This window comes from Falco cherrug, chromosome 8 (assembly GCF_023634085.1).
Source record: "Falco cherrug isolate bFalChe1 chromosome 8, bFalChe1.pri, whole genome shotgun sequence".
Lineage (NCBI taxonomy): Eukaryota > Metazoa > Chordata > Aves > Falconiformes > Falconidae > Falco > Falco cherrug.
Genome location: NC_073704.1, coordinates 11655145 through 11673391, shown reverse-complemented (window position 1 = coordinate 11673391; position 18247 = coordinate 11655145). Strand labels below are relative to the sequence as shown.

At 43.3% G+C, this 18247-nt stretch overlaps 1 protein-coding gene across 33 annotated transcripts in view; it reads left to right on the top strand.

Moving 5' to 3' along the window:
* The first annotated feature begins 231 nt into the window (after positions 1 to 231).
* Positions 232 to 18247, top strand: part of MAP2 (microtubule associated protein 2) — a 235163-nt gene continuing 217147 nt past the window's right edge. For all 33 annotated transcript variants that reach the window (XM_055718913.1, XM_055718906.1, XM_055718927.1 and 30 more), the window contains exon 1: positions 232 to 370. The gene's annotated coding sequence lies outside the window, so the exon portion shown is untranslated. The remainder of the gene's footprint in view (positions 371 to 18247) is intronic.

Below are 18247 nucleotides of genomic sequence, written 5' to 3'. Positions count from 1 at the left end.
CTGCCAGACGGCCCCGCGCAGGTACGCGGCGGCCGCGGGGCCCCTCCGCAATGCAGGGGCCGCTGCGGGCGGCGGGCAGGGCGCGGGGCGGGGCGGAGCGAGGGGGCGGCCGCGAGGGGGCGGCGGCGACGGGCCGGCCGCTGCTACCGCCGCCGCGGGGGCCCTGCGGGAGCGGCGCCGGGGCCGGGCCGGGGCGGGGCCGGGGGCGGAGGAGGGGGGCGGGTCCCGGGGGCTCGCGGCGCGCAGGCGGCCGCGTCCCGGCGACAGCCCCGAGAGCGGCGGGGCGGGTTGAGGTGGGCACGGCGGCGGCGGCGCGCCCTCTCTCTGCCCCTCGGCGCGTCCCGGTGCCGGCAGCCGCCGCGGCGCTCAGGTAAGGACGCTCCCGAGGCCCCAGCCGCCGTCCCGCTGCGGGCGGGCTGTCGCCGGGTGCCCATCGGAAGAGGAGGAGGTGAAGAAAGGACGGGACGGCCCGTGGCGGCGGGGGGGGCTGGCGCCCCTCGGGGGGGTGGGCGCGCACCGGCCGCTGGGGACCGCTGGGGACCGCTGGGGGCCGCTGGGGGCCCGGGCCCACACGCGCTCCCTCAGGCGGGCGCGGGCTGCGGCGGGGGGCGCCGCGCCCCGGCCGAAGTTTGCAGCGGGTCGGCCCCGCGGACCGCCCGGAGCCGTGGCCGGAGGTACGGGAAGGGGGCGGCCCCCCAATAACGCCTCTTCGGCCTTCATAGGGGCGGTGGGCTCGGGCCCAGGGCCTGTCAGGGTGGTGAGTATCTCTAGACGGTAAAACCCTCTCAAGGATGTCACCTCCTGTCCTCTCCTGCCCCCGCCCCTAAGCTCCTCTGAAGGGACCTGTAAGGCTGAACAAAGGGCGCTGTGTGAGACCGGGGGGTGCGATGTTTGCAAGCGCTTTTAATTTGCTTTGGGGAGGTTAAAAATTACAAAAAAAAAAAAAAAGAAAAGAAAAAGAAAAAAAAGCCATTCCCTGTATTGAATGGATCAGCCGTGGAGAGGAAACAACTGTGCACGGGGAGGCTGGTAACCGCAGTGAGGCGGTGGAGAACAAAGCCTTTTTATGTAAGAGAAAATTATGCAAAATGTGCCCCGCTTGAACTGCTGCAGGTACAAGCCGTGAGCGTATGCAGCTCTGTGGTGCCGTAATGTTGCACCGAATATCATCTACCAAATAAAGACTGCTTGCCTCAGTTTGTTGCGTATATGTTTGAGACACTAATTGCAACCTGGCGTATGAGTAAAATATTCTTTATGAAATACCTCTGGGAGAGAAGGGGGTGTGTCGCATGCCGGGAGAGTTGCTTTCTGTGTGTAAGGTACCGACATCATTTATTTCCCCGTGCTAAGCAGGAACTTTCAGTTTTCCTCTGAAAAAAGATACACTCCAATTCATCGGTGGATTTTCATGTAGGCTTCTTCCCGGTATGAAGTAGCAGGCTTTCTCGTGTAAGTGGCCATTAGCATGAAATCATGCAGTAGAATGGGATGTATACATATGCATTTTTAAAGTCTTATTTATTCTAAGTCTCTAGCATCCCTTTTCATATTTTGTTGTGTGTTTGTGGTTGTGTCAATAAATGTTACTCCATCCTTTCTCAAAAAAACATTGCTGTCCAGCATTTGCGCTGCTTGCGGTTCAGAAAACCTGTCCCTTTCATTTTCAGAAGGGTTCTTTCTTGCCAGATTGAAGCACATATCCTTTATGTTGTTTTTTCCCATTTCCTCCCCAAACCTTTGTTTTCCATCTGTGAAAGAACCTGTTTCTTTTCACCTGTGCTGGTTTAGACTTGCAGGGATGTCTAGACTACAGATCTCATAGCCCATGCACTGAAGAAGAGGCTCAGCTGCAGAATTCTATTTATTTTCTACAGCTTCTCTCACTTCCCTCCCGACTGGATGATGTGATCACAGCATCTCAGCCCTTCCTGGGAAGAGAGGGAGAATGTGCTGAGAGCATTATCTAGTGAAGTTACCCCTGCCGTTACTTCATAGATCACTGAGAAGTGATTCACCAACAATGAAAGAATGGGCACCTTCCCTGCGTGTGCTAAAATCTCTCTTCAGTTAGCACAGAGATGTTCCGGTTAAGTTTGTGGATGGGTGTGTGTTTCTGGTGCTAATGTTCTGAAAGTCTGATGTGTAGAATGGAGACCAAGTTCACCCATGTAAGCATCTAGGTCTAGGAACTGCTGGATTCCTCACTGTGTATTTCATTTCACTCATTTGCAAAACACTGATGATGCAGTCAGCAGTGGGCAAGACCCCCATCTTAATATGGTACCAGTCTCCTGGAGCTCAGGCATTTACAGGTGAGCTAAACTAGTACACTGCAAATAATCCCGGTGGCTTAGTGAGTCCGTTCAGTGTGGAAATGGAACATGCAGGTGAGCCCTGGTGCAGTAGGACTCTGGGAAGAGGGGTAATACCAGCAGTGAGGAGCAGTGCCATAAGCGCTCTCTCTTTTTCTCAGCTTTTACCCAAGGGACAGGGCTTGGTTAATGGAACTTTACAGTGTGTTGCACCCATATTGCACGTTGCCTGTGGGTGTTTGAGAGAAGCCAAAGAGCTGTCATCCTGAGAATAAAAAGTTGCTGTTCTTCTGTGGAGAGTTCTAGCATGCTTTGAGCATGGAGGGCAGTTCGTTGTGCTTATAATGCAGTTTGTTATATAAAAGCAGCATTTGCGCCCTTGATTTAGAGATCTGATGTAATTGTTATGGTACGTTATGTCACTACCCACTTAGCTGTGCTCTTTAAATATGTTCTGACAATAAAGAAAAAGTTGTAATTTAATGACCTCTGAGGTGCTGTGCCTAGGCACGAATGATCTGATCACAGTAGTCCCTAAGACTTGCTACAGTCTACAGGTTAAAAATTCCCTTGTCGCTAGATGTTTTTCCAGAAGCATACCTTTCCTTTCAGCCTGTGTTGTGCTGCTTTCTGTATGAGTTACCATTTGCTAAACCATATATCCGGATTCATGGGGGGGAACACTTGCTACATGTACTGACACCAGAGCAGGATCTGGCCCCGAGTTCACTTAACAGTTGTCTGAGCCATGGAAATCACTAGAAATACCTAAACACAGTGGTGGTGTGGGTGGGTGAGGCCCACTGCAGACTCTGCTGGACTGTTTCAGCTATCACCCCCCAGATGTGGGATGCCATACACATGTGTTGGAGACAGGTTTGTTTCCTTAAAGGGGTGGGAAGAGGGAGAAGTCAAAATGAATTTAGGTTGTGAGGACTTTATGATGATGGCTTTCAAAAATTTGCTTCTTTATTACTACAAGCTCTGCAAAGTCACAGGGTACTGACAGAACTTGTAATGGAGCTGCAGCATCTCGAGATCTGAAATCTGATCAGCCATGATGGGACAAATGATGGTTAGCTTAAGAAAAAGGGGTAAAAAACATCTCAGACAGTGCTTCTCTATAAATTGTGGGTGAGTCCAAAGGCCTGAGTTCCTTAGAAATCTTTCACCTGTAGCACAGGCAATGGTGGTGCTGAAAACTGATCTGGTATAACCTTTGGCTCACGGCAAAAGAAAAAACCCACCCCTAGGCTTTGTTGAGGTTCCCCAAAGAGGCGCTCCTGCCTGCAGGACATTTGTAGCTGAACTGAAGCCTTACCTAGAAAAGGATCAGGGAGCATTGCAGTTAACATGCATACAAATGAGTAACAGCCAGAAAACCATCACTAGGTGACTTCCCAAGGTCCCTTCTAGACTGAATTAGCTGATGATCTGGGTATTTTGTTTGTGTGCTACCTTAATGTCCGTGCGTGTACTTGATGAGGGAATAAAATTATGCATGTGCCAATAAGTAGAATTTTCCCCTGAGACTCAAGGATGCTTGTTTTGGTCCATCTTGATTTATTCAGTTGTTTAAACACAAGCTTAACTGCCCTTGAAAGTGAGCCTTAAGCATGCTTAGAAGTTAAGCGTATTTCTAATGGAAAAGGGAATGGTTTTGCTTAAAAGGGAAGGAGTGTAAATTCAGGATATGTGGGCTCACTGGTGAAAAACCCTTGACGGTGTTCGGTGGTGCCGAGTACCTCCAGAGAAAGCACAGAAACGAACAGTGTTCCGTGAAACCACAGCATTGTTTATTCCTCCCCAAACACACATGCACACAGTAAGGGAGATTATGGGTGGGTCTTTACATGTTTAGGGCTTGTGCTTTTTCTTCCGTTCTTTTGCTTCACGTACAGGTGTGCTTATTAGCAGCAGTTCTGTAGTGCATCTCAACAAGTAACAAAAACCAGCATGAGACTGATTTCCATAGGGTGGAGCTGACTTAGAGGATTGGCGCTGGAAACAGAGGTGTTGTTTTAAGCTGCCTGCCTCGGTAGTGGAAAAAGCTTTTATTTCATGGGTAGGTTTAATCACAAGTTATGCTACTAAACTATAGGAGGGTGTTTTAGAAGGAGATTCAATGTGACACTTGTAATTGCTTTCTAGGTATTGGAGGAAAGGACTGATGTATCGATAGGGTTAATTTGGTTTGCTGTGGGCACATGGGTTGACTGTGCTAGCTGTTAAGAAGATTTGAGGTCTTGATTGACCCATTTTAGTTTAACACTAATTGTTTGCTGCTGTATTAAGGAGAAAAGATGAGCTAATGCTGTTGCTCCTTATGGTTTTACACTCACTGCTGTTTTTCCCTGCAGCAGTCTTGCAGATGAAACTGATCTTTGTTCTTTTATCTTGGCTGGGGAGGTGGTGAGGAGCTCCTCACAATCATTCAAAATGATAATGAAACAACAGTTTCAGAGTGTCAGTGTTTGTACTCAGTATCTTGCAGCATTGTTAGGGTGCCGGTTTGAAAGGAATTATGGTGAAAAGGGGAGGACTGGGCAACCTCAGGAATATAAAGATTTATCAAATCTCTTTGTTTTCTGTATTCTGTGAGACAGGTTAGTGCTGGTTGATAGGCTTGACAAATGTTACAGTATACTGTTTCTCTTTTAGCATTTTTCTAACTGTTTTTCTAACTTTCTGTGGTGTAATAAGTATTTGTATATTTTAGCACATGGTGTCCATCTTGCAGATAAAATATACATACATGTATGTGTATTTGTATGTTCATATACTGTAAGGGAGACAGCGGCCCTATTGCAAGCAAGAGTGTTAAGTGGAGAAAATCAATATAACTGTGTTGAATTCATTGAATCTGCACCTGACTCGCACCATCTGGAAAAAGACAATGCCTCTTTCTGTCCTGTTTTCTCATTATTGAAAATCTCGGATACTTTTCTCCTTCAGGAAAATAAAAGTTACAGATATGTACGTAGAATTCTGCCCCTCTGGAAAATTCTGCTCCTTCATTTACAGCTGGCACTCATGGGTATGTGGATCGGAGGAGTATTTCTTGTCGCATGTTGGTGAAGCCCCTGGCAAGAAGTAGGAGGAGTTTTCTGTTATTAATTCTACTAGCTGTAGTGCAGTTAGATCACAGTAGCTTCCACTGAGTTGAGTCTATGAAAACTTAGTATTCTGTTTGTGAAACTTGTCATTTTGTCCTCTGAGGGAGATTTAAATTTCAATAACCATTTGCAAAATTACTTGTATTTAAAGTGTATGCAACCTCTGGATAAATAACTTTAAAAAACCCCCAACAAACAACAACAAACCACCACAAAACCAGCAGTCCAATCATGCCAGCTAACTTGGCAGCATTTAATTATAAGACCTATTGATTCAATTAACCCTATTTTTTCACTTTATTTTCTGGAGGGAATGATAGGGGCTGGTTTCTGGTTTAAACTAGGATCTGTCAGTTCTATTTTGAGGAACATACATTATCTGTTAGAAGAGCTGCTACACCGTGCAAAACTTGCCACTTTTCCAGAGGTTCTGATCTTGGATGAACAAAGTTAGAAAATATCTCAAAATGAGAACATAGAGTAGGGATATTATAAAAGTTCAGAACAGTTAGGGTTGTGCTTTTGAAAACTCCAGCCTTGGTCCAAATTTGGTACAGAGATGAACAGTAGAAAGTGCTGTAGACCTTCAAAAGTGAACTGAGTGCTTTACTACTGGGCCAGAAACCCAGATCTGCTGGCTGTGGGCGCATATCAACATTGATTGGCCTCCTTCCCTACATAGCTCAACCGTGGTATTGTCCAGGCTGTGCCCGGAGAAACTCTGGCTGGATGCAAGGTAGGGCTAAGTGTCTGTCTCTCTTTTTTTTTTTTTTTTTTTTTTTTAATTTTTTTGCGTGCGTTCTCCTTATTTTCTGTGGATGGTTTCTGTACAAGTTGTTAAGCCAGTGCAGGCAGTTTCAAGGTGCCAGACCTTAAGTGCAAGGACCCCCTTAACCTCTGGGAAAGCTCAGAGACTGAGTGGAACAGTGAGGAAAGCCTCTTTTCTGTGTTTGCTGTGAAATGGGCTGAAAGTGTGTGTTCAAAATCCTTTTTAAGGGTTCAGGTCTGGATCTGAATGCTGGTTAGCTGGGGAAAGCTGGTTAGCTTGTTTTAGCTAACCAGCTCTTTTTGTGCCGAGCTACTCTGTTTTTGGCAGCAGCCTTTTTGTGACTGGAGTGAAGATCTGATCCCCTCATGGGGAATTCTGTCTGGACCTGAGGTTGTACACTGCAGTATAACGGCTCCCAATGAAATGTTAACATGATTCCACTGTCCCCTGGCCGATGTGGGACAGAGAGACCCCACAGCCTTTTAAAGCCCCTGTCCTGTTCTTGCAGCTGCTTCCACGTGATCCGGTAAGATGTGCTTGGGCACCCATTCCTGTTCTGGCCATGTGGTATCACTCAGCGCAGAACTGCTACCTTTGTTTGAGCTACTGTGACTGTGGCTTGATTAACAGCAGCTGTATGTTCACGTGCAGGGTGCCTCTCACTGACAGATCCCTGTCTGCTGGTGCCTGACGTGCTTTTCAGGTGTCTCAAGCTGCTGTTTGGTGGTTGTGTCGCAAGGCGTGCCAGGCAGGCTGCTCCTGTTTGCAGCAAGGCTGTGTTCTTGCAGTTAGGTATTCGCCTGCTTCCTTTGAGTCACGCTGAAATCAATACTGGCTTTTGTTTCCCTCAGCAATTAGAAAATGTTCAAGAAGGCTGAGGAAAAAATCCAAGGGCTCAAAAAGGGAGAGATGCAGGGTTAGAGTTGAATGGTTTGCAAAGGAAAAGGAGAGTAGAGCTTGCACAAAGGGTGGTCTGGGTGTTGGGTCATTCACATCCCATGCTGTTTGTCAACCTGTAGCTTAGGATGGGAGGGAATCGGAGATGGAGCCAGCTGTGCTGGCACCAAGCTGCCTCCTGACCTGCAGAATTACCCTGCCCTCCTTCCCCTGCTCCCGTGTGCCTGTATAAGAAAACATGTGGTGCGGGGAGATACCCACAAGAATAGGAGAGAGGTTTCTGAATTAAGAGAGTCAGCTCCTCCAGATTTGTATCAGAGTCGTTTTTGATTTCTAGTGATTCAGTCAGGGCAGAGTCTGGCCCTAATGATGCTCTTCACAGGCTGTCAGCATGCTCAGAATACACCTGGGAGTTAGTGTACATGTTACCAGGAGTCCAGAGCAGACCTGACATTTAGTGTTGGGGCTAAGTGTCTCTGGAAGGACAGTAGCAAGGTAGTGTTTTGTCCCCATCCCTGTCTTTTTCTAACATGATTGATTTGATGTCCCGTAAAGAAAGTCTCCCCCAGGAAAATGATGAAGAAACCCATGAATCAAGAGGAAGGAACTGGTATATTTCTTTTGGTTAGGAGATAAAATATGTATATTTCCTGAAGTAGTAGAGGGAAAGTTGGTAAACATATGTGAAAGAGTAATTTAAAAAAAAAAAAAAAGAGAGAGAGAAAAACAAACAAACCTCTGTGTGTGTGTGAACAGTTAATAACATGATTCATTCCAAAGAGCAAGGGATAGAATGTGGTAAATAAGAGCTTTCATTCCACGTTGTTCTGCAAAGTTAAGCTTTTTGGGGTATAGAGAGCTGGTTGTGCCTGTGGGTAAGACTTAGCAAAATATTCAATGTAAGCATTTAATATTAACCAGTGCTATCCGTTACAGCATATAATAAATTTATGTCTAAGTGAGTAAAAGGCATTGTGTAATATGAAAAATGAATTTCTATAATTTCATATTCCACATAGTTTGCCAAAATTAGCATCAGTGATTTATAGATAAGACCTAAAATCTGTTAGGTTAGACCATTTTAAATGGCATGCTACTAGTGTTGCTTAAAACACTGTTGGTATTTTGAATGCGAGATTAAAAATATAATACTTTTGAATGTGCCTTTCAATATGAATAGTTGAGAACTTTTTAGTGGAATGTGTTTGAAAAAAAAAAAAAGTGTAGTCAGATTCCATTCACTTAGAATGATGAAACTTTCTATGGGCAAAACCCCTGAATTCAGTGAGGCTTCGCCCCCCTTTTTTTTTCTCCTTCACTTGTTTTGGTCCACTGTACACTTGCAGCATCACTGTTAGCAATAAGTGGAATTAATAATATGTTGCAAAGCTTTAATTGATAATTACAAGGATTCAGAAGTTACAAACAGAATTTCTCATTTTACCTTATTTATGATATTGATTCTTCAGATGCTTGAATGGTCGTGTTTGTTTAGATGGTAACGCTGGTATCAGCATGCCAGCACTGACGTGCTTTATGTGCTTTATTACCTGTAATTACCAACAGGGACAGAGTCAATCAAGCCTTTCTCATCAGCTGCCCCTGCAGCTCTGGAGTTCATTTAGGGACTGATTTTTGGGCGTGTGCTGACTCGTCCAGGTGCTCCCAGCATTGTGTGATGTGCACCGATCGGCTGTAATCATGGGGGTTTTCTGTTCTTTGGTTCTTCTGGACTAAGTTGTTTTTGAAACCCGCATCAGAAACTCAGGCTTTGAGACACAAAGTCAGGTCAGTATCTGCTGAAACAATGCCTTATGCCTTGCTTTGAGATCTCTTTATCAACTTGATTCTACTTGTTGTCTTGCAGTGCAAATAAGCATGTATGCTGCTATTTATGAGAGAGTAGCCCTTGACTGTAACTAATTTTTTCTTTTAAAAGATGCTGACAGTGGCAGAGTTTAATTGGTAAAGGTGTGTACCTTTCTGAGCCAGCAGATAAAAATGCTACAGGTTATTTTAAGGCAGATACTCCTTTTCATGGGTGGGGTCATGAATTTTCTGTTTTCTTCCAGCAGTGGGGACAAAGCAACATGGTGATGGTGACAGCTGTACTTTAAGTAACTTGTTTACACTTAGAATTAAATGTTCTAGAACCAATTTTTTTTTATAGCCTGTTACAAGCAGGAGGAGGGAATAAGTACTTGGGCAAAAATATTGGGCAAACCTAATGTTTTCCATGCTTCAGGACGTGAAGCTATGTTTACTACCAGGATGAGAAAGAGCTATTTCCTTAAAGACATGGTATTGCACAGTTGACATTATGGGTCCTTTCTCTGAAATACCTCTGGCTATGGTCAGCACCAGGTGATTTGTCTTGCCTATACTGGTCTGCCATTCTCAGGTGAATTCCAGTTCTGAAATTTCAGTCACTTGGAAGATCTGAGTTATTTTTGTTTCTAATTCATTTTATATACTATATAAAGTAGTAATTTTTTTCTGAAGAGTGTGGAATTTTCTTATGAATTTTAGATTATAGCCAGATCAGTCCCAGTGACATTGCTTATACCAATGTGCAACGGACTAAGTGATCTCTCTGTGTACTGGGGTGGGAAAGAAAATGAATATTTTAGATGCAGTGGGGTTTTTTTTGTGTTTTCTCTGGCAATGTTTTGGTAACTTTCTCTCACTTGCCTAACAGAGAGGGAAGGTAAGTGAAAAATGAGTTTTCCTCCGATAGGGGAGTGAACTCTGCATGCATTAAAAAGGCAAAAAGCGAGGTTAAAGGCATGTGTTGTTTTTATTTGAAAAACTAGCTGTGGAGGCTTGTTTCAGCTGTAGCTGGTAGGTTTCAGAGCTGACGCAACAGTAGGAATACAATTTGCCTGTCTAGGATTTCCAGAGACTGTTGAACAACAGATATGAAGAAGCAGCTGCCTCCTTATGTTCACCTCTTCCCCATCCAAACATGATATAAACATAACTTTCTTTTGGATTCTGTTCCTCTCATGCCTTTGCAGTTGGAAAGTCTGGTGTATTTATTGTTTGCTCTACTGCCCTTACCTGCAGGCAAGGCATGATCTAGATTAAAGTGTAATCCTCCTAGATTAGTAAACAAGCCCTGCCCCATGCCTGTGTCACTAAGCAGATGAGTAGCTCTCTGAAGAATGTTCTGAGGCTTGCAAAAATGATTTCTAGCAGAAACCTTCCTTTTAAAATATAGTAAAATATGCAAATAGTCAAACAAGCAAGCAAGTGTGCCTCAAGAATAAAGGTGCTCAGTCTTTAGTCACTTGTTAATATTTTGCTTTCCATGATGGATTTACTTTGCAGCTGAACTTGAAAATCCTTCACAACTGGCAGTGGTACTAGGCAGTTTTCCCTTCCACTGTAGCTTTGCCTGCATTTAAGTGTTTCTGTCTTTCCATTTGATGCTTTTAGTTTAATCACTCATTTTGCATTGAAACATAGCTCTGGGCAGAGCTTCACATAAGTAAGAAATCTACTATATAGATGAAACCGTGGAAAAAAGAACTTGCGATATTCTCCTGCTGGACCTTGTTTTGAAATGAGGAGTTGCTCCTCTCCTGGAGAGCTTACAGGAGTCTTGGATCATGGGCAAGACAGCCATGGGGTGGGCAGCATGTGCTAGCTGGTGGGGCTCTGGGCTAGTGGTGAGAGCCTCTGGCATGTCCATCACAGGTGTGCTGTTGGGTTTGATTTTAGCTTGTCCTGTTTGCTTAGGTCCTGATCCACAGTAGTACTGGTGAAGCTCTTCTTGGCTTGGAAGTGATTCCTGTGGGGAATTTCTGCGCAAATTTCAGCCTTGTCTTTGCAAAATCATCCTCTCTGTATCCCCCAATAATTTGATTAGGACCTCACGTCCCCATAGGCAGTGCAGTCCTAGGGCACCTACAGCCTGTGCTAAGGGCTGCAGGCTGCTGGAGCAGCCTCTGGGGAGTGGCTCTGCTGGGTACTGTGTTTATACCCAAGCCTGGAAAACCGTGTTCCTGGCTGCTGGGGCAGAGTAGACGTTTTTACCTTGTGTGTCTGCTGAGCAGGAGCAGTTGCTGTTCCTTATCCTACTAATTCTCAAGGACAGTGTGAGGATCAAGACTGACTCCCTGGAGCTCCGAGCACAGAGCCTCCTTCCATACACTGGGAAGACTCACAAGGTCTTTTTTTTTTTTTTGCTGTAGCAGAGATCTGTTTTCCCCACCCTGTTTGAGAAATATTGAGACAATTTTGCTATGCATGTCCAACAAACCTGGTACTTGTATATAACCAGCCTGAAACAGTTTCCGAAAACTGCCTTCTGCAAGTGCCCAAGTAAATGTTTCCTGGGTTTAAGCTGAAATGTGAGATGCCTTATGCAAACTAAGTCTTAGTGCGATTATGGGAACCAGGAGAAGCCTTCTATTTGGTGGTCTGGGATGTGGTCTCTTGGCAGCCAAGGCTTATCTCAGCTGGTGCTGGGGGGATCCTGCACCTGTTTGCTCCCACGGTGCCTGGTCCTTGCCTGACCCTGTGGCAAGCCAGCTCAGTAAGTTGAGCCAGGGCAACGTTAGTGCTGTGCAAAAATGACTTTATCAGTTCAGCTCTCTAAAATGCTTGAGTGCTGGTGAAGGGAAGGGGCAGGAATGTGTATATGAGAGCTGGAAGGCCTTTACCTGTCTGAAAGACAGGGATTTTAAGGAAGCTAACGTGCCATTTTGAAAATAAAGATCACAGGATCCAACTTCCCTGAATAGCTTGCGTTGCTTCCTGAAAGACGTCAAATTACACTGGTTGTGAAGTTGCCTAGTGCTATTTGCATCACTTGCTTTTTGTGTAAATGGTCCTGTTCTGGAAAACTTCTCTCTTACCTTTAAATTCTTTGGGTGGTGGTTTGGTGTATGGGTTTTTTTGTTTGTTTGGGTGTTTTTTGGTTTTTTTTGTTTTTTTTGTTTTTTTTTTAATAAGTGAAGGACACAAGGTACAAAGTTACAGTGAAAATGTTGCACTTGGCTCCCTTCCTATTAACAGAAATACAGTTGGTGCAGTCTTTTGCTGGTAGTCACAGGGAGATACATATGGTAATAAACAGCCCTTCTAGGCTTTCTGCTGCAGGCTGTGAACATTGCTGTGCTGCAGCTGACTTGCTTGCAATAAAGCCCTTGCCTGTGTTTTTAATGAAGGACTGTCCTGAGGTAGAAATTGCCTTCCTTGGAATTAGAGGAGAGGAGGAGGGATGTGTATTGTGAGGAAGAACTAAGCCAGGAAACACCTGGCAACCAGATGGTCCCTAGCATGCTGCATCATACCCACACCTTCATTAAGGATTACTGTGGCTGTCTCTGGGTAATAGATTTAGAGGTTTGGGGTCACAAAGAATTAGAAAATTGTAGCCAGTTGCAATTAAACATAAGTTATTCTTAGAGGACAAAGAACTGAGCTGAGCTGAAAGCTGAATTAGAGCTACTTGAAACGTTAGGGCTCAAATACTACGGGTGGTATTTTCTAGACAACTGACAAAAGAGCCCATACACTTCAATCAGGGGCACAAAGCAGCCCAGGGTGGTGGCAGGTGGGCTGGAGACAGCAGAGCTGTGAGCAGTGGCTGTAATGTGGAACTGGTATTATTCTGCTTTCTGAGGGCAGCATTATGTACTTTTGTCTGAATATTTATGTATGCAACAGATAAGGGTTGCTCAGACCATTAGTAGGATAGGACTGTGTGGTTTGCACTATAAGCCTGACTCAGTATCTTATACTAATGTTTTACCTGTATTTAATTTTGTTTGATATTTCCCCTTCAGGGCGTCTGCCATCCAGAAAGGGCAAACTCAAAGTTTTTTAAAGTTTCAAGTGAATTGTGAGAGTATTGGTGGGGAAGCAGAGCTACGGGAAGAACTGTGCTAGCACACAAACCCTTTCTTTGTTGGTGACCAGTCAGTGGCAGCAGTTGGTGGCATGTAGTGGGTCAGGAATTCAGGCTGGCTCAGGTGGATGCACAGAAGTGAACGTTGGGAAACTGTTCTCCCTCCTACATACCCTGTACTCACATGACTACTCTGGCAGGTAGAAGGGGTATGGCAGTACCGACATGTGTGGGTAGGTTTTGGCGTGCTCACTGCTGCATTGGAAGATGGGAGATGCCTCTTCCTGAGGAAGCTGTTTCTGTGAATCGGTGGCTCTTGTCTCCCAGCTCTTGCTGCATATGGGACCGATTGATACCGTCTTGCACTGCTAACCTGCTTGCAGCCCAGCTTTGAAAGATCTTTTGGTTCTTTGTGGGAATAACAAGTGAAGAAAAAACTTTGCTAGTCCAGGGGCTGTGTAAACTTTAATTGCCTTCCTTACAAACACTTTGGAGCATCCACAGGAAGCTTGAATAGGTTGTTCATTACCTCAGGTTTTGTGGCGTTGATGGAATAATCAGTGTCGCTGACTTTTATCCTGTATATTCTTTGAGCAGCTTCTTTGCAGACAGTATATCTCTTGTCACTTTCATACTAAAATGTTGATAAGTACAACTTGAAAACACTTATTGAAATATCTGTTTAATTACTTGTTAATGTTGTTACCAACACCTATTGTAAATTTCATGCAGTGGGTTCTGAGGAATCCATCTCAAAAAGCTTCAGTGTTTTAAGGCTGCTGCCTGTGAGATTGGTTCTGCAGCTGAGATCCTTGTTAAAGGTGAGCTAACTTGCATTATGGAACGCAAGTGTTTATATTTTATTAAAGACAAGCCAAAGGCACCCTACCATATGATACAGGGCAGCCACATGAATATGGAACAACTCTGTCTTGAAAGGGTGTATCGAGTTGTTCAGTAAGTCTTTTCATTTTCTAACATTTCTGAATCTGAAAGACTGTATGATATTTCTTATTTTACCCTTGGGAGAGGAAAAATAAATCTACTCAGTTCCTGAAAGCTACTACCCCAGTTTAGGCAGTCCTTACATTAACAGTTTGTTATCCAGAGAGGCTCAAATTTCCTTTTGTTATGTGTTGATGTGCTTCAACCAATGCAAAATGCCACAGCAGCAACTTGGCAAGAAGAGCAAGGGGAACGTGCCTGAAGGATTTACTGTGCTGCTGTTAGTTTTCCCCTGAGAGGAGCCCAGCTGTCTTGAAGCTGAAATTAAAATGTAAATCCGAAAATAGGCATAATTAGGGTACTTCCTTTAGACAATGTCTGGTACAGGCAGCTTCTGGTTTTGGGAGTGTGCAGTTTTTTTCAGTGAAGACGTGTTTGAGGAGTGGATGATTCAAGCTGTGTTGGTGCTCTCCAGCTTGAGGAAGTTGTGACAAAGAACAGAGCCCAAGTTCTTTTACCCCGCCAGTCATGCTGCTGTAGTTTACAAACCTGATGAAGACTTGTAGCTCTGAATGTACGGAATTACTGCTTTAGTAACGAGCAGAAGGTGCTGGTGTGGATCCTGTTGCAATCTTGCATGGTATTTTGCCGAGTTGGGATGGAGAGCTCTTGGGGTGCCTCATCTTAGCGGGGGCTGCCATGGGCCTGCTAAAGTGCTGAAGACCTCTGTGAACTGGGCTGTGAGGGGACTTGCCTTTGGTTGGAATCTTTATTTTGGCTCTGCTGGACTTGCGTTAGTCCTTGAAAGCAGCATATTTTGCAGAAACATTGAAAGCAGAAACCCAGGCACAATAACCTCATTTTTGTTGGGGAGTTTGAGTTAGTTGTAACAACGTGTGGAACTTGCTGGAGGCCTGAGCATGTATGAAGCAGTAAGAGAGAGCTGGAGCTAAGTTTTGGTTGGAATGGGCCTGGAGAAGCAAGCTGGGACTTATTCCCAGCTGGAAGCTGGGCGGCTGTGGTGTTTGTTGTTCTCTGTTGGGGTTTTGGCACCTGCTTTCACACCAAATCAGCTGTTGAGAATGTTGTATGTCTGTGTAAAGGTGCTTAGAGCTCTGTGTGTGTGTGTGTCTGACAACTCTGGCATATTTGCCTCGTAGGTGTTTAGCTTTTTTCTTTATTTCTTTATTCCCTGGAAGACTTGTGGTGTAATTGTGTAGGGGACAGAATAGTTTCAAGACTCCAAACTTATACCCACTTAATAGTAGTAATTATTGTTTATATTACTTTGCTTGGGGAATGTGATGAAGTACTTTGCCTTATTGGGGTAAGTTTGATAGACATTAATGGTCTGAAGAGATCTTAAATGGTCTTGAGTTTTATTGCTAAGGCTGGCCTACAGTTTCAAACCAGAAAAAGACCCCTTTCAGCCTGGCTTTTTAACGGTGTTATGAAGTGGTGGGGTGTTGGATTTAATCATGGTCCTGTCCGTTGATGTTTAAATTTGATGGCTCAGAGACATGAATAATGTTAGAACAGTGCTTTAAAATATTGTTTTTCACATTGTCTAGCTTAACAGATGAAAAACCCGCAAACTAGTGAGGCAGAAAACAGAGCAGATGTTCATTTTCCTTTTTCCATACTGAAAAAGCTGTAGCTCAGTTTTGGTTTTGTCATTTAGATTTTTATGGTGACAACTGGTGAAACTATGCTGTATGTCAGTTGGAAAAGTACATCTTTATAAAATGTCGTTTGAGATACTGGAAAATGCCTGGCTGGGCTAATGCTGTCATTTATTCTAAGCAAATGTCTTTGATACTTTCTGTGATCTCCAGGAGTCATATGACAGTTTACTTTAAATCCTGTATTCATGAATCATGAGCTATGACTCAGGGTTTCTTTTTTGTTTCTTTTTTGTTTCTTTTTTGTTTCTTTTTTGTTTCTTTTTTGTTTCTTTTTTGTTTCTTTTTTGTTTCTTTTTTGTTTCTTTTTTGTTTCTTTTTTGTTTCTTTTTTGTTTCTTTTTTGTTTCTTTTTTGTTTCTTTTTTGTTTCTTTTTTGTTTCTTTTTTGTTTCTTTTTTGTTTCTTTTTTGTTTCTTTTTTGTTTCTTTTTTGTTTCTTTTTTGTTTCTTTTTTGTTTCTTTTTTGTTTCTTTTTTGTTTCTTTTTTGTTTCTTTTTTGTTTCTTTTTTGTTTCTTTTTTGTTTCTTTTTTGTTTCTTTTTTGTTTCTTTTTTGTTTCTTTTTTGTTTCTTTTTTGTTTCTTTTTTGTTTCTTTTTTGTTTCTTTTTTGTTTCGGGAAGAGATTGGAATAGAGATGACTTTCCACAAGAGCCTAATCTTGAATCTGACAGAATTTTATAGAGAATTGCTGCATTTCTGTGAAATTTTTAAACCAACTTCTGTCCTTTACTAGAGAATTATCCCTGTTTCATAATGCCATCTGTTAGTTACCAAAAATTCTTCAGGAAGAATATCTACTTCTTTCCCCCCAAAGTGCTGAGGATATCAGATTTTTTAACAGAATTGAGTTGCATCCTTGTGAAGTTCCCCAAGGCTTCTCCATACTGATCAGCATAGGTGCCTTTCAGTAATTTTCAGTAAACTTTCCATTGTACATCCTTACTTTTAAAAATACTTATAAATGTGCATACATTTGTGTGCACATATATTACTCCACTGAGCTGAAAGGAACTTCTACAAATACTACGGGAATCTAACACTTGGACCGTGTTAAATAGAATTAGTGACAACAATAGGGCCATTACTGTCAATACATGAGAGTTGTCACCTGGACAGTTTCCTAGTGAAATATGTTTTACCTGCCATCAGTGCTGCTTCAGTCAGTTTTGTACTAATGCACATGAATGACTACTACACTTGCACGCTAGAGCAATAGCTCCTCCACATACAGAAGGACTGTAAATGGGAAACTTTTCCTATGACAGTAATGACTTCTGCAATAAGAATAATGTAGTACTGCACCAAAGGAAATAAATTGTTATAGAGATCATCCTTGTATAGTCTGTCAAACATGATGTGTAATAATGTATATGTAATCTCTGTCAGCTCCATGGAAAACGCTAGAATATGAAGAATGACAGAATAAACTGTGCATGTGTGTTGAAATATGAACATTCATCTCATAACCATCTTTATAATCAACTGATGAGAAAAGAGCTATTAAATAATCTTACTCATTTCCTGATTTGCCCTCCTTGCCATGCTGATGTGTGGATGGCTTCTACAGTGTATATTGATAAGTTCGCCCCTTGTCGTCTTCACTCAGTGACTTGGTAGCATTTTTGGTTGTACAAATTGCAACTCAGACCTCAAAGAGAAGAAATAGTTTTTGTTCATTGCTCTGTGAGGGGGAAAGTTCTGTGATCTGTTTCCCATTGCAAGTGGGAGAAGTTACGCAGTTTAAGCTGGTTGTTGAGAGGCTGATGTCGGCTTCAGTTGTGAGTCTTAGCTTCTTGATTGACAGTTTTATTGTCCTTAAGGAAGGTGGCTGTCATGGAGGACTTTACCAGTGGCCCTGGATAGCAGATCAGGCCTGAAGTTTCAGTGTGAATCCAACCGGAGAGCAGGAGTAAAGGATGGAAAAGTGATACATGATGTAGATCCTGTTTGATTCAGTGAAAAGAACCATGCATTGTTAATTAGCATCTTCCATTGAAAGAGTTTTAGAAGGCAGATAGTATGTTGTGGGAGAACCCATAATCATCACTAATATAATGTTTGACTCCTACTGAGACATTCTTTACCCAGAATCCTCAGAAGAATTAAAGGATATTTTATTTTCATTTGATATGGTTACTACAGCTTTATAACAAGCCTATGGCTTTGGTTTATTTTCTACAAAGTCTGTGGGAAGGATGGTAATAACTTGGATGAGATTGTTAGTGATTTGCAGAGCTTTTTTCTTTGTTTTTATTCATTACTTCTATCAGAAAGAGTAAATTTGCTGTAATTTTCTTGACTGTCCTACAAGAGAGCAGCATATAGACCTTGCTAAAGATTGTGGCTTAATTGCTGATGTATAGGGATTTATGAAGGGATTCCTTGGGGACTGAGGGCAGTGTGTAACAAAATCAATGGACTGTCAGCTCTACAACATCTGTCTTCAAAGGGAGAAAGTACAGATCCTTCAGTGTCGCTTGCCAGTTATTGCATGTAACTTGCATCATGACTTCTGAGGAGGAGGAGGAGGGAGGTGTCCCACCCGTTTGGGCCATGAACACAAGCAGGCAAATTCGTGTAAAAACATAAGTATGTTCATATCCATGCACAAAGGTGACCATTCATGTTTCTTCTCTGTACTCCACTGAAGTAGTAGGGAGAGAGCGT